Here is a 17,170-nt window from a genome sequence, read left to right on the forward strand (position 1 = left end):
CCTCTGGCATGTTTTGATAGATATCATTCATTCCTCGGTTGTGTCGGTGCAAAATGGCATGTCATTGTGCCTCCATCTTTTCACACAAAGGTCACCCAATTGGCATTCAGTGGCGGAATTAAATTCCCATCACTGTGAGAGAAATCAGTTTCTACACTGGGGACCAAACAAGGGCGAGACGGCCCTGTGAAAAGTTCATTTAAATTATGGATTGCAGTCATTTCTGTTGCATTTTTCACAGTGATTGTTTGTAGCTTGCTCGGAAGAGTGTAAAGGTTAACTGTATAATTAAGTGGCTGTTACTGCCTTCGCTATTGTTGTCACGTCGTGAGGGAACACAAATAATGACAAAGTATTGTACCATTGTTGAATTCAAGTAAATTTATAAACAAATGATGCCTTTTGTATGAACCTGGGACATATTTTACAAGCCTTTAAGAGTGGATTTGTTCATTTCAACAATTGTTGTATTCTGTCTGCACATTTTTCTGAGAATACATGATGATTTGACTCATTTTCTTAGCCTCAATCCCTCTCTGAAAGCTGTTTTCTTTCCAAGGCATCTGCCTCTAATACAGAAGTGTCTTTGTGACATTTCCTCATGTCTCCTCCTCCTCCATCCATCATTTACCAGCAGAAATTGCATGCACCCGGGCAGGTGTTGGAGAGCAGAGTGGCATTCCTCCGCAGGCTCAATCACAGCCCGGGATACTGGAGTCACGAGGCTCGGACACTTTTCCCAGACGTAGGATAAAGCCTCAACACCACAGCTTAGACTGGTCCCATTCTCTTCCATTGAGTCTCAAGGTCACAGTCCCATAGCAAGGGTCAAGGTGATAGGCTGGCAGCCGTCTGCCTCATGCATATGGATGACAGACGCTCCATCTGCTATGCTGCAGAATGCAAATGCACAAGCCTCTTTCTACGCTTCTCTTTTTCTGCCTCAAAGGGCAACCCTGCCAGACCTTACATGGCATCAGTTCCACTTGTTGGTCGCAGAGTTGCGATTTATGCAAAACCATAATAGAAATGCAAGTCATTGCTGCAGCAAGTCCCCGAAATCCCCCTGAGCTCCACCGCAGCCAACTCCCACACGTTGCTGCCCGATAACATTTATTGTCCCATTGTTTATGCTATTCGTGCAATTACTGTGAATAAAGATTGCATTGTTCAGTTATTTATTATCTTGTGGTGACTTAAAGTCCATGTTTTCCTCACAGGGTGTTCCAGTGGCATCAGAACACCCGAGTTTAGGAGTGAAATGTAAGGGTTAAAGCTGAAAACTGCAAATGTTCTTTTCCAGGAACTTTCCTCTGTTGTGAATGAGAGTATTTCTCAAGTGGCTTTTTCAAAGCAACACAGACTTTGTGAAGGCTTCACCAAAGTGCATCATCTGAGAAATGATGTTTATTGCTAACATATTATTTTTACAGCAGAATAACAAGAAAGACAAAATCACACAACAATTCCATCAGAACAATTTTGGACTGCAACTTTCTGAAAATGGCTCATATGATGACGCTTTTTGAAATTGCTCAAACTCCATCTCTTTGGAAACAAAGGAAGGCCCAACACTTTAAAAATGCTGCTCCTGTGCACCACAGCCATGGTTTAATTACAAAAACAACCGACAGCATCCACTAGTGGTCCACCATGCTAACTACATTGTTTTGAGCATTTCCACAAAATGGTGCTGTGTAAATGAAACTTTGAATGAAACAAAACTTTTCTGACACAAAAATGCAAATAAATTAAGAATTTTTAACTTTAAACGTTATGGAAATAGGGCCATGAGTATTGGTAATAGCGTTCATCCAGCCAATTTGTTTGAGCTTGTCACACCTCACCGTCCCTTTGAAATGCTAAACTGAGTCTTCCAGGGTAAATGGTCATGTAATGGAAGTTGTGGAGCATGTTGCAGGCTGGTTGTGCAGATCAGTGGTTCAGAGGTGATATATGGAGGTCAGGCTGTGTAGTATGGTCTGACCTGATTCTACCAAATGTCCTGCAATGCACAAAGACAATAGAAAAACAAGGACCTAAGAGGGAGCCATTTCCAGCAGTGTGACTCAGTAATCACGGCCGTGTTTAATGGTGAGATTTCATGCTGTTCGCCAAGCTGCTGCTTGTGCCGTGGACTATGGTTGAGCCCCATGTGGTCGGCCTTTAAGCTCCTTCTGTGTGAAGTGTCAGTCAAGCGGTGGTGCTTTGGTGGGGGCAGGGGGAGTTTGGATCAAATACGCAATCTTCTTTTGCAAACATTACCCTGATCCGTTTAAAAAAGCTGCATTGTCTTCAGCCTACCAAGGGCCTGCAGGTGTAATCACCCCTTCTGCGGAGCTTAATGGTTTAATGACAGCAGGAGTTTGCAGTTCTTCTAATAACATGATCAGATTTGCTTTAACAGCTCCCTGAAATCCTGTTTGGTTCGGCATGTTTACCTGTTTTCTCGTTATATGTCAGCATGAAAAGGAGGCTTTGTGCTTGGGCCGGCTGTGGTATTGGCGTGAGGGTAAAGGCATGTCATAAATATGGATTCCTAAAATCACCCCCTTGTGTTTTGTCAAAACATAAAATAGTCTGATAGAGAAATGTTCAGTAGAGGAGAAAACAACAATAAAGATTATTGTAGAGGTTCTCAATTAAGTTGTTTTGCAGCCAGGCGATGATAATAAGCTCAGGACAATTCAGTGAAGGACAAGACACCCTTTCTCTGTGGATACCAGACTTATCATAAATGTTCAGATATTAATATGTCCTGAGATGATAGTAAACAACAACTTGTTCATCACCCTCTCCTTGCAAAGTAAGTCAATGTGAATAAACTCACCCTTCTTGAGAAAATATTAAAACTCTTATTTGATCAATTTCCATGTTTGTGTTTTTTAGGAGCAGTCTGTAATAAAAGGCCCTATTAAAAAAAAAAAAAACCTTTTCAAGTTTCTGTTGACACAACAATGATGCTCGGAGCTGCTGAAAATCTACTTTTTGAAAACTGCTTCCAAATGTGGAATTTTTGAAAAGTTCTATGACTATCTCTGTGTAAACGGAACCCCAAAACCTTACAAATGTTTTACGTTTTCACTTGAAAATACTGTCACTTGAATGGAGTCTTAATCTCAGATATGTGTTTTGACAGTGGAAGAAAAGTGGACAACACATGCAAACTCCACACAGAAAGGCCCCAACCACAATCAAACTGGGGATATTCTACTAAGGAAAGGAGAGCTCTAACCACTACAGTACTATATGGCCTATAAACAATTATTTTCAATGAGTTACTTGTTAGGATACAACTTACCTTTACTATAGAATGGGTTTCATTGAGTCTTGCAACTGTATGCAAGACTAATACAAGTAGCTGCATAGTTGCATTGTATCTAAGAAAAACGATCTGTTTTTAAATGTTTATTTACTATCTTTTCGTCTCTTTTGTTCAGCTGGACGTTTCAGTCTGGCTCCCTCATACATTGAGTGATTCATTCTCTTGAAAAGCAGTTTCTGAATAATTCAAGTCAACAATGTGACAACAGTGTGTGACATTGCCTAAACAGATAACATGCAACAAAGCACCATTTACAGCTGGAGACTCCACTGACACGGATCAGATTACACGGATTAAGGATGTGTTTGCACAACATTTTGTTTTTTTTCACAATGATACAAGCATGCATGACAATGCACACGTGAATTTTCCCTTCGAGAAAATCAGTTTTGAACATTATTTTCTCTGCAGTGTTACTCGATGAGACAAAGAATGAGGCATGATAAGATAAAATAAACATCTACATCTGAAGTCTTACATGAAGAAAGGGGAAATGAGTCTCTTTCCCATCTTGGAAAGGTGTCTTGTGGGACCAGCAGCTCTCTCCAAGGTGCTGAAATCACCTCGGCGCTCTCGGGCTGCAGGAATGTGATTATGAATCCTGGATTGTAGTCCCACTTGAGCATCCCAGGAAATGGGTTCATCCATTCACACATCAATTTCACTCCCAACTTTACCCTGCAGGTGCTCGCTGATCACAGGAGGATACCGTCCATATTGTAAGTACTGAGAAATGGAGGTGCGACAGCAGCCCGGGCAGGGGCAGATTATCAGTTAGCTCTTGATCTGCCTTTGATGTCTCCACCCACTTACTCCACCTCTCGATTCTCCCTCAGTAAATCTGTCCATTTGAGCGAACAGCTGACCTCTACCTCAGGCTTGACGTGCTTTCACCACTCTGTGAGAGCAGTCCTTGGAGAGCTCGTGCTTGGTTACCAGGCAGATGATATTAATATTTAAAGACAGTGTTCTTGTGCATGTTGTGGTGTAAATTCACTTCTTCAGTGGTGCAAAAGCTGTGTGTTCTCTTGGGGAAAGCTGGGGGAACGCTCCCCTGGATGCAGGATGGCTGCTCTGCCATTGTCTCGCACAGCTGACAGAGTACAGTGAAACCCACTTCCAGTGTGTTTGCTTATTCATATTCCCAAGCAGATACAGAAAGATGCACTCCTGCTTATGGCGGGCATGTTTGCTATTTTATGTATATATGCTTAAAAAGAGTTTACGTGGAGCTTGGGCTGGGTGGATATGCATACCATATTGCAAGGATGCGTGACAGAAGGAAGTGTCTGAGTAATGAAACACCTCGCAAATCTGTTACATGGAGAGAAGGCAGCTATGTGGGGAGGGAAGGAGGTGGGGGAAAAAAACAAGACAAAAAAAGAACAAGTGAGAAAGTCATCGAGCTGTCTAACCAATGCAAGGATGCCAAAATCTGCCCGGCAACTACAGTTAGCTGAGCAACTATCAGCTGATGTTTGCTCCCTGTAACAAACTGAACAGATTTCAACAGTAATTGTTATAACTTTAAAATACATATACAGTATATCACTGACAATGATTGTGGGGAAATATAGGGTTAATACAGTTTAGAGGAGCTCAAAAAATGGAAGAAACACACAGATATATTGTGACTCCAAGCATTATCACAGATCCACAACAGCCCATACATTATTAATACCTTCTTCTCAGTAACACATGGTGATATTAGTGGATTCACTTCAGCATAATGAATAAACACAAAACTACTGGCGTCCAGCTGTTGGTAAGTTATAGTATTTTTCAGCAGACGTGTACAAACTATGTCCTGGGGGTCAGCCGTGAACCATGGTTCACTTGTAATTTGTCCACAAAATGTTTTAAAAATATAAAGAAACTTGAAGCTTGAGCTTGACTGTATTATAAATGCTGGCAGTAAAGTAAAGTGTTACTCCAGACTGTGTGCAGTGAGAAAAAGTTTTGAAATCCTTGATGTGACACCAAATGTGGCCCTTTCCTCACCCTCGTCCTCAGTGTCATGTGTGTGTATACACATTTGTTTCTTTATATATCTGTCTTCGCATTGTTTTTAAATAATGTGAAGCACTTTGTGTTACATTGATTTTATAAAAAGTGCTATAGAAATAAAATTGATTGATTGATTTCTAGTGAATATTTTACAGTCTAGAAGCATTGTATTTTGCTGTACTGGGACTCCAAGTTACTTTATCTGTTGTTCTGCACGGCTTAGAGAGGACAGTTGGGGAGCACATATCTAGAACATGCTCATGTCTGCACTTCCTGGATGATGATTATTGACCACATGGAAATGCAACTTAAGCAAATAAACAATGCACAAATAAACACACACACACACACACACACACACACACACACACACACACACACACACACACACACACACACACACACACACACACACACACATGCACGCACGCACGCACGCACACACACACACGCACACACACACACACACACACAGTTCTTCAAACATCCTTAGCTTACAGTTTTTTTCAATTGTTTACATGCAATTTTGAAAACCAGGTTCTTTTTTTAAAAATATAATCACAATTACCCAAACACCACACTCAATTTGCATAATTCCTAGATTGTTTGCAAAATGACACACTTCACTCAAAACATATACACATAATTGTGAAAATGCTATTAGTTTTCATTTAACCAACACAGTCCTCAATGATCAGCCACTATTGCAGCCAGTTTCACACTGCTGTGATAAATAAAAAACACATTTGTAAAAAAAACAAATTTTAGGAAATAGCATGTGCTAGATTTTTGGGGTTAGGGTTAGCAACAAGAATACTGTAACTATCCATCTTTCCGTCTGGCTGGATCAGGCCAGAGGATGTCATCCACATCACAGGCTATGTCTTCATTGGCAAGGCACCGTTGGAAGAATCGCCTCGTGTGACGAATCCACCCCGGCACAGAAGCTGCTTCGATATGATCACAGGCCTGTTCCATGGCCTGAATGAGGGGCAAACGGTCATTGGGCCACAGGTCGTATACCTTCCACCGCCATGCTGAAAAAAACTATTCTAGTGGATTCAGGAAGGGGGAGTATGGGGGAAAGGTATAAGACTTCAAATTCAGGGTGCTCATGGAACCAATTCTGGACCAGAGCAGCCCGATGGAATGAGACATTGTCCCAAATGACAATGTACCGCATCTGGTCCTCTTGGTTTAATGCTGTAACAAGTGCAATCTGTCAAGAAATGCAAGTATTAGATTTGCATGATAGCGTCCCAGATTTGCATTGTGGTGGAGGACCCCATTTGGGTAGTAGCAGTGCAAAGGGTGATGTTACCCCCTCTCTGCCCTGGCACATTGGTGATCCATTTTTTTTCTCCATTTTTGTTGAAGACAGGTGAACTCACATTTTATAGCACACCTGATTGCTGCATTTTCAAATTAGCACAAGTGTGCTTCCACACCCGGTGGATGTGATTTTCCAATTTGTTAATTTGTGTGGTCATTGGCAATCTGGGGCTTTGTAATGACAAGGAAGCAACCTCACAGTCCTTATCTGTGTCTACGGTGTGAAAATGTGTGTAGAGTTTTACAAATCACTGTGTGCAATGTTTTTCAAAAAGGGTGAAGCAGACATTGTGTGTAATGTGCAAATCTGTGGAGGTGTTTTGCTCCTTGGAGTAGAATTTCGCAAGTTGTGTGGAAATTTTTATTTTAGTGTGTAAACAATCGTAAAAAACTGTAAATGGAATGATTTAGAAGGGACACCTGTTTTTTGGTCGTCATAATGTGACTGTGTGAACAGATTTAGGTCCCCACAGCATTAGTAATACCTACAGCACACACAGACACATTTACCAGGCTGCCGTGAAGAAAAGGTCGGACACGGACTGTTAAAAGATTATTGAGTCATTACTGGCACCACATTAACAAGGCATATTTATATCTCTGCCCACGACTACTCAAGCTGGAAGCATTGCAAAATTATTTTTAGAGAGAAATGTTACTGACTATGAAACTGTTGGTATCTAAACTTCAGTAAACCCTGGGTAACCCCTGCTCAAAACCCACATATGTGATATTTATAGAGTATGCCACTTGATACAAATGGATGAAGGCCAGTGGTAATTGATTCAATCATCCTCAACTGGACCCTGATGTTGCTTTACTTCAAATATTCTTGATTTCATCCTTTGTCCCTGTCATAGATACTAAAGCCCCAAGAGGTCATTTTTCACAGTGTGCAGAGAACAATAAACTATAAACATTAACAATGGGAGCACAAAGACATCTGCATGGACAGACAACGAAGTTGGATTGTCATTACAGTTACTTTCAACCATAAAACCATCAAGTGCCTGGAGAATATAGAGCTGGAGTCATGACACTCTGGATGCTGCCATTGTTTTTACTGTCCATCGACTTGCTCATGGGAAGAAGAACTAATTATTATAACCAAGGTGTGGATACGCAGTTGCAGCGTTTCAGAAAAGCAGTGTTTCCCCGTTTACATGGAAACAAAGTGGGAGTATTTTTGAAAAGTTGCGTTCTTCCTTGTTTCCTTGGAGACAGTGTTGGGGAGACAGTGTTGGAGTGTTTTTTCCTTGAGAGTCGTTTTAAATTACTCTTAGCACCGTTGTCATGTAATCAGATACCCCAAATGCAACATAATGTTGCCATGTAAATGGGGCCTTGGCCAATTTTTTTTTTTATACTGGATACTTCCCTCAACCAATTTATTTACATGTTTAAATTTAGTCTAATAACAACCACGTGCTGCTAGGAGACACATTCCGTTTCTTAAACTAAGCCAACAAATAACTTTGTCAATGCAGTTTTAATTGTGGCATGTATAATCCCCATTCAGCTCTTGATGGATTATTATCAGGAGATGAAAGTAAAAGTCCCCAGGGGGACAGATTGGTCACTGCATCTTTTAGCGGGTCTGCTTTCAGCTTCTGGCCAATGCTCTGTCTCGCTCACTCGTCTGCTCTCTGAAAATGTAATAAAAGCAGAAAGAATGAATTTCCAAAGGATATGGAGCATTCCAGCCTCCACTTTGGCACATTAGGAAGGAGAAAGCCATGTGAAATACAGAAAAGCAGACACAATGAAAAGCCCTGGGAGGATATTTTTCTTTGTGAAATAGCAACAGAAGTTCTTGAGAAACAGAAGAGTGAAGAAGAGTGAAGAAGAGGAAGCGAGCGAAGAGGTTTGAGCAACAGATGAAGAGATTGTCACCGTGAGGCAGATGCAGGAACACAGTGAAAACGGTTTGACGCTTGCCTCCAATGGGGCCAAATCAAATAATCAAACTCAGCTGAATATGCAGAGTATTTCCTTCTTCTTGTTTTCCACTTTCTTACCATCGTCCTCCGGACCTGATGGATGACTGAGAGCTGGGAGCACGACTGGCTGAGGCCCCAGCCGGGTCAGAGTGTACCGTCTGTTCCTGCCTCTCTCTTCATCTCTTGGCTCGTGCTCAGCTGACTGTCAGTCGTCCTGACAGCCTGACCCCCCCGAGGCCCACGCAGCCAAATGCCACATCACCTCCGGCTCACCTTTGCCCAAGTCCAGCCCTCAATCATTTTCACACCCACATCCACCAGCCAACATAACCTGAAAATGAGGACCATTTGTTTATTTCCCTCTATTTATAGCTCTCATTTTCTGTTTCTGTGGTGTGGGAAGGGAGTGCAACTGCATGTATTGAACAACATAATGCTATTATTTTAAACACTGCCTCCACTGGGAGATATCCATATTTATTATCTGTCTCGAAGCAAGAAATTATACAGCTGCGTATTCCCAACACACAGGCTAATGTCGTTGACAGTTACTCGTCTCTGAATTCTTTTAGAACAAAACTATCACTTGATTGTACCTGGCAGTCATCAGCGCAAAAGTTTTTGTTCAACCCAGCTCCTAGGAGATTAAAGTTTGCGGGAAACTGAGACACATTGTCACACAGAATGTGTCCCAGGGCTTATTTTGCAGCTGGCTATGTTATCAAAGGCAGAGCAGACACAGTGTCTCATCCTGTGAGGAGATGACGTGGCTCGATAAGCCACAGTGTTTACTGCACAAGTTAACAGAGGCAATCAATAGCAGCACTCAATACCTTGAATACAGAACAGCTGAAGGGAGAGTGCGTCGTCACCTGAGGTAATGAGAAGGAGGCCAGGTCTTCATTTTAAGCTGATAAGAAAAAACAAAAGAAAAAGCTTTTTAAAGTCAAAATATGTTTTACCATGTGCTACACTCGCTGGTGCCTTCAGACTTCAAATTCAACTTGATTCTCTCAAACAAATCCTTTTGACATCTGGACTCTGACCTGTTCTCTCTCTCTCTCTCTCTCTCTCTCTGGATCAAGCCAACACAGAAACTGCCTCAACGCTTTGTCTCCTACCTTCTGCTTTGCTTCTGTCATAGTTTCTCCTGCCACCAGAGGTTGCCACGAATCTCTGCTGATACGAGGCAGTGAAGGTCGTCAACCCCAAAGTTCTTGTAATTTGATCAGTACTTACACATTAGTTCAGAGTGTCGCAGTCATACAATGGTTTGCACCATCTCCAAAAAGTTGCATGTCCCATTACTGCCCTCAGCCTTTCTGTGTGTGTGTGTGTGTGTGTGTGTGTGTGTGTGTGTGTGTGTGTGTGTGTGTGTGTGTGTGTGTGTGTGTGTGTGTGTGTGTGTGTGTGTGTGTGTGTGTGTGTGTGTGTAAAATGTACAAAAACAATGCATGCATGCACAAACTCACATTGAAGCATAATGTGAAATGTGTTTCAAAAACGATATATTGATTGGAGCCTCATGCGGTTCAGATTTTCCCCACGGGCCATGTGTGAAACTCCTGGTATACGCGTAAATAGAAGGGCTTGATAGTGAAATGATAGATCTCCTTCAATGTTCTGTCATTCACTGTTTTCTGAGGACACAATCTTTTTTCTTGAGACCAAAAAGTGTAAAAAAAACAACCCTAACAACCATGCAGGACAGATTTAGTACTTCCAGTTCTATGACAGAACTTTCCTAATGAAGCTCTGTGCCGGGTCAAAATCAATCTTCAAATTTTCTTGTGCTATTTTTAGCAGCTGCCAACTCACAAGAGCTCACAAAATGTTTCAAGGACTAAAACACTGGGACGGATTAATATTATTTAAACTGCAAGTAGATCTCCAGCAAGGACATCGTGGTTGTGAAGCCTGCCATGTCCTATGTTTGCTCCATTTTACAAGTTGTTTCTGCACTCTAACTCCAACAGAAGTTAAAAGCAAGTCCTGCTCCTCATGCTGCTTGTGCAGCAGTCGAATCCTGCAAAGTCAAACCTGTATGGACTTTCACAGCACATACAGATCGACCTTCTCTTCATTCTTCCTACCATTAACGACGTGTTGTGATTGTTTGCACTTGCAGTTTTCTGGGTCACAGAGTCACACACTCAGCATATATACGGTATATTACCACAGCAGAGTCCAAGGACACCATACAGGCTGGAGATGGCTATTCCTCATCGCAGATTGAAGCGGGCTAAGCCCAATGATAATCAATAGTATCCCTGTCAGCTCCTCCTTACCTGGGGGAAGGACAGACTGTGGCTGCTGCTCATCTGTTGAGTAGCCTACCTTTCTCAATCAAAGTGATTTTCTTTCTACCTTCCTGTAGGAAAAAAAACAAAAACATTGTTAGGAGGATTTTAAGAGGCTGGAATGACAAACTGGGGGATTCAAATGGTGCAAACAGTCACTCTCTTTTTAATTTGGGTTATGTGTGGGGTAGCTCTACCTAGCAGCCCTGCAGGGTCGGGGCAGCCCTTCGTTCTGCGCAGCCACAGGCGACGACCATGTCCAGCTCATGTGTCGGCACGATCACACAAATAATGAGCGTAAGAACTGCAAATGGGACCATCAATGCAGGTGGCCTTGGAAAGATGTCGCTTATGAGCGTGACCAAAGGGACCAAATCAAGGGACTAAAAATATCCCATAATTAGCCTGTTGACGCAGACATGAGCAGATGTACTTCATATTTGGTAAAAGCAGTTTACACAGGTTGCCATTCAGTGACTGAACCACTGCATCCACCTACAGTCATATGACAAGCAATGTTCCCTATAATTTTCCATGTGTCTGTGCAAACATGAGTACACTGAGAACCACTGTGAGCAACCTCAGATGTGTATGCTGTGGCCACACACCAGCAGCACACCTGTTCAAAACCTGGGATTATAGCAAGTTACATGGCTTATTAAAAGAATCAAATTACAGCAGCGAGTTCCATTAGGTTACTTTTAATTTAAGTGATTTGGCCCACTGAAAATGAAAAAGACAAAAATCTTGTTGTTCATGAGATGTGTAGTGTGTTAGATGCAAGAGTCTTACTTTGGCCTGGCTGAGGGTCCAGTTGTAGCCTGGGTGAGGGTCCTGCTCTGGAAGAAATGAGACATGTCCACCTTTCAGACATAACATTTTGTTCACATTAAAACATTCAAATTTTGCAGAATGACATGTGTGCTGCAGCTTGTGATAAAGTGTAAATTCCTGTAACTGTTTGTATAATATCTAATTGCACAGTTTTTTTTATTAGCATTTCGACTACTCATAAATTATCTCACAACAGCAACAGCATTTAATAATTCATATCCATAAATGGAAATTCTCCAAAAATGATACTAGAATAAACACAAATCTGACTTACATTTTTATTTTATTTAACCTTAGTATGTTATATGTCAGTGGGAGAGTCCTGCTCTGGTCTGATTGAGGGTCTTGCTCTGGTTCTTGCTCTTGCATTTAATGATTAATATCCATAAATTAAAAAAAATCTGAATAAATGTCACTGGACTATGCACAAATCTGACTTAAATTTTATCTTTTCAGTCCGTCCTCACTTCTCCAATGGTTGTGCACGTTGTCCAGGTCGATGGCTCCTTCTGCTTCTTGCTTTGACTTTATGCACATCAGCTAGTCCAAATGCACCACGTCAAGAAGATTTCTGGATGCTGTTTTGATACGATTCATTAAACTAAATCCTCTTTCACAATCTCCACTGGAAGCTTTGGCTTTGCTGCATGTTTTGCAGAGCAGACCTTTCTCACTCCAAAAAGAAAAAAAATCCCATCTTGTTCTTCTGTTTGCACAAACTGCGGCAGCTGAAATGCGGTTCTTAAAAGAACCGCATTTCAGCTGCCGCATTTCTTTTTTACGTTGGCTTGGTGAATGGATGTGCCGCTCCCCATTGCGCCACGATAACAGGTTAGCATTTGCATCTCTTAACTCCGCCGCCCTGTTGTTGACCAGCGAACCTGCATGGTACCACGGTGCCAATAGGCAGCACAGGTACACAAGCACTGTCAATGCCATGATTGGCTGCGTAGCTGTGAACCGTATCGTATCATGGCTGGACACCTGGCACTCACATGGTACAGAAAACTTTTTTTTATTGGTCTAAATAATTTTACAGTTTGTCTGATTTTATTTAATGCGCTGCATAGATTTCCTTGTGCGCTGAGAATGTGTGCGCGTGCAGCTCAGAGGGAACATTGGTGATCAGTGATATCCTCTTTGAAGATGCTTGTGCAGCTCCATGGGGAAAACTTGATCATTTCATCAACAACAACACACATAGATATCATATTGTTTCACTAAAAGAGAAGAGGCCTCCTTGATCTCAGCGGAACACATTATGCTATTTAGCATGAAACATTTCTTTAATTTATCTCAATGTTTTTGCATATTTGGCCACTGGTTTATAATCAGTATGCATGTTTCATTTAACCAGACAAACCAGACTGTTCACGTGAAAAACACTCGATAAACCCATTAAATGGTCATCATTCATGGATTAAAATAAACAGATTTTTTTTTATTCGCCGTGTTCTTCCTCATATTTTTAGAATTGATTCATAACTAAAATAAATACATTTGATGTATCGTCTAACTGGAAATTCTCTCTGAACCACTTTCTTTCAAGTTTGTTTTCTTTATGTAAGATGTTTCAATGTGTGTATGGTGTGTGTAACAGTTTTTAATTCACCCACGAGTGGATGATTCCATTTAAGTTTTACATATTTTGGATTACTAGAATATTTATAATATTATTGTACAGACTAGTCTCAGTAATTTGTCTCAAGTTATTTCATTATTGCGGTTGAAAACTGCTGAGCACAAACCGAGGCTACTGCGGTTAGTTTCATCAGCCTATGACCCGAGGCCTCGCATTTCCCTGAAGACCCGAATCCACCTCATCAACCACTTAAGTCTTTTCTTTGCTTCAGATATTCACATGCTTTCCTCCTAGCAACCAATGGAGTGCTGATGTTGCATTATGTCCTTTGAAAGGAACCCTTTCTTTATGTATTCACAACCCAAATAGCATAAATTAATAAATCTGCATACTACATGTACAAGTACATCAGCCTTTTTAAATTATAATATCAAAGACATTTGCATCTGAAGTGATGGTGTTCTGATAATGGAAACTAAAGATGAATGATGTACTCCACTCACCACATTAAATATAAACTCTTTGAGCATTTTTAGATGGAGGGAACCTGGCATGTATGTGGGTTGTCTGGCATGTACGGTTTGCTTTGTTCTTGTACATACATAGAGCATGTTGTTTATCTTTGATGAGGTATACATTGTTCATTTTGAGTCTTGACTTTGAATCCGTGTCAGTGAAAGCTTTGATAAGCAAACATTAGTTGGAACTAATCAAAATAAACTATGGATGAGAAGCAAGTACATTTGTGTTTGGCTTTATCCGTTGCTCCTCCAGCGTCTCCCCTATGTGTGAAGCCGTTGTGGAAACTGATGTTATATTTAATGGTTATGGTTCAGGATTTGTTAGTCACGTTCTTACTCAATTCCTTTGACTGCAAGTGTTTCCACCCGTGTCTCGTCAAACCCAACATCACAATGTGTATATTTAAGCACAAGCCCAATGAACAAGTGCAAATGCATTTGTGATTTCGTTTCAGAAAGGTTTTTTAGTATGTGGGTTAAATGAATATGATAAATTCACCCAATATTTGTGGAGATTACATTTCTGTAAACCAGTCTATTGAAAGACATTGCTTCCACAGATACAAAAGAATACACTACTGTTTTTATAGATAGCCAACTATGTAGACCAGGTTAACAAAGTCTGCTTTTTTCTGGCTTTTTCTTTCTAAGTATAACAAGTTTATTGAATAACTGAGAAATAAAAATGAACCCTGATGTAGATACACTTGACTAAAATCACATGTGCATGTTGGAACTTTCTAAAAACATCCAAGACCAGACCAACACAAGGAAAGAGAAAAGCAGACACACATCATGGAAAAAGAGCAGATTGAGACACAGGCCATCAGAAAGGGACTGGAATGAACAATACTGACCAGAAATTTGTCATTCTTAAACACATTATTTTTGGACATAGGACTGAGCCTTGGCCACTTTCGACATGGTCAAATGATGAAATATGGCTTTGAGATGCAGAAATCATAAATTGGCCAACAGACATAATTAAGGAATGCTGATCTTATCCAACATACAGATATGCTCTTCTTTGCATTAGCTGTCACACTGTTTTGTTTTCTATTTTTTTAACTAAGCAATCATGGAATATTCGTATCTACTTTTTGCTGATGAAATGATCATTCTGGGGATGTTTTTTATGAGTCAACTAGTCAACCCAATTTAGTCATGCTTTCAACTCTATTTTTAGTCCTGGCAAGCTCTCACTGGCTCCTTTGTATGTGTCTTAGATTCCCGTAGAGGTGGTTCTTTGTCCGGGCCAATAAATGATTGCTGCCAACGGGCATCCGACTGAGACCAACATGCTTACACTCCTTGCTGTCTCTGGGTGATATCATGAAGAAAAATGACGGTGCTCTGGGACGAGCGGTGCCCTGCACTGAGAGCGCTGGATTTGGGACCAAAGACGGTGTCTTTGCGGATCTTGGTGGCCCTATAGAAACGAGCACAGCTGCTACTTGTGCTGCTTTCTGGCCTCTGGCCTGCCACCGACTCTGATGAGTACTTAGTATTCAGCTGGGACTCGTGGACCGCTGCTTAAAAAACAGAGGAGCTGAGAAGAGACTGCTCCCTGATTATGAGCCGAGTGCGCCACATGAAACAGAGTATTCAGCTTTCTTTTTTGGAAATCTTAGAAATTACACATCTGCTGAAGGCCGCTTCCCTCACTGACAGGTAAAGACGGGTTTTATGTGTGGAATGGGGAGTCCCCTCACGTCCACAGGTTTAGGATTCTTGAAATATTGCCTTCAAAGTCACAAGGGTGGAAATGTTGAGAGATGAAATGATGGTACTTCTAAAATGATTATGTGCTTGGCCCAGATGGGCGCAGGATGCCACGCATGTTAGATGAGGTACAGACTCCAGAGAGAGTGAAACGCTCATTGAAATTAAAGAGTAAATTAGATTTCGGATTGCAGTACTCAAATGTTGGCGTGGCACCAGATTGTTTGAGTTATCAGCTGTTCATTGTGTTGTACTTCATTATCAAAGGATTGCAGAGGCAGTGCTAAATGATTACCCCCGGAAAGTAAAAGAAAAAAAAAAAGATTTTCCAGTTAATATGGGGAGAGAGGCATCTGCCGATGGAGGCGATTGTGATGCACTGAGACGGCCTTGGCTGTGATGGAGGGAGCCCATCACTCCTCCTCTCTTCCACGTCTTGTCATGCACTCCTCCCATCATCGTGGGCCTCACCATCAGGAGTGGGGTGAGCGATGAGTGCTATGTCACTCCTCCACCTCTTCTGGTCCTGTAGATTGATTCCCCTGACATGAACACCCCCGCCCTACGCCCGCTCCACTTTCCCTCCCAGAAGTGGAAAGTTAAAGCAATGATGGGGATACAAAGAGTTGTGGAGAAAACTGATGGAATGAGGAACAGTCGAAAACTAAATGCGTTACGTCCAGATGCTTATTGGATTCAATACAAGCTTGTAGAACTGGCCATGGTATTCGAGTGAGATGCATGTGGTCATCAATGAGCCACATCACTGAGATCCTGAACGAAGTCCACTAAATTGCATACACACAGAGGCCTTTTAGCATGATGGACACCGTGGAAAAATGGAAGTTACTAAATGTGGGTCTAGTATCACTGCTTGGTTCCATCATGGAAAGACTGAGCACACTGAACTGTGTGTGTGTGTGTGTGTGTGTGTGTGTGTGTGTGTGTGTGTGTGTGTGTGTGTGTGTGTGTGTGTGTGTGTGTGTGTGTGTGTGTGTGTGTGTGTGTGTGTGTGTGTGTGTGTGTGTGTGTGTGTGTGTGTGTGTGTGTGTGTACTATGGCGGACTGATGACCTTTCCAAGATGTACCCATCCCTCTATCCTAAACTGAATAAAGTGGTATAGTAGATAAGTTAATCAATGCATTGTTTGACGAGCAAGTTAATCAATGCTCGTCAAACAATGTCTTAGTTTTTCCTTGGAAAGTTTTTCCTTTCCTTCCTTTCTTCCCCATCAGATAGAGGCGTTTGATGCAGTTACTTTGCTGGAAGGATATGGTATTCAGGAGAATTTTGCTTTGTGCTCGAGGATGGAATCTCAGGGTGAGCAGGAGAGGAGACATCTGACTGTGGCTGAGGAAAGAGCTCAGCATGATGTTCAGAAACAATGGCCCTCCTTTAAGAAATGACTTAAGCGGGCAATAAGTGTTCCTTTATAGCCTCATTTAGTCCACAACAGTCCATAAAGACGACATTGTCTCCATGGAGATGTAATGGGGACAGGCCTGTAAATCAAAGTGAGTAAAAATGGAAGCTGCTTCACATTAGTGATGGCTAATTAGCTCATAGCAATGACGACTGCGGGCCGTCTGCAGCCTGTTGGTGCCGT

This window comes from Blennius ocellaris, assembly GCF_963422515.1.
Source record: "Blennius ocellaris genome assembly, chromosome: 4".
Lineage (NCBI taxonomy): Eukaryota > Metazoa > Chordata > Actinopteri > Blenniiformes > Blenniidae > Blennius > Blennius ocellaris.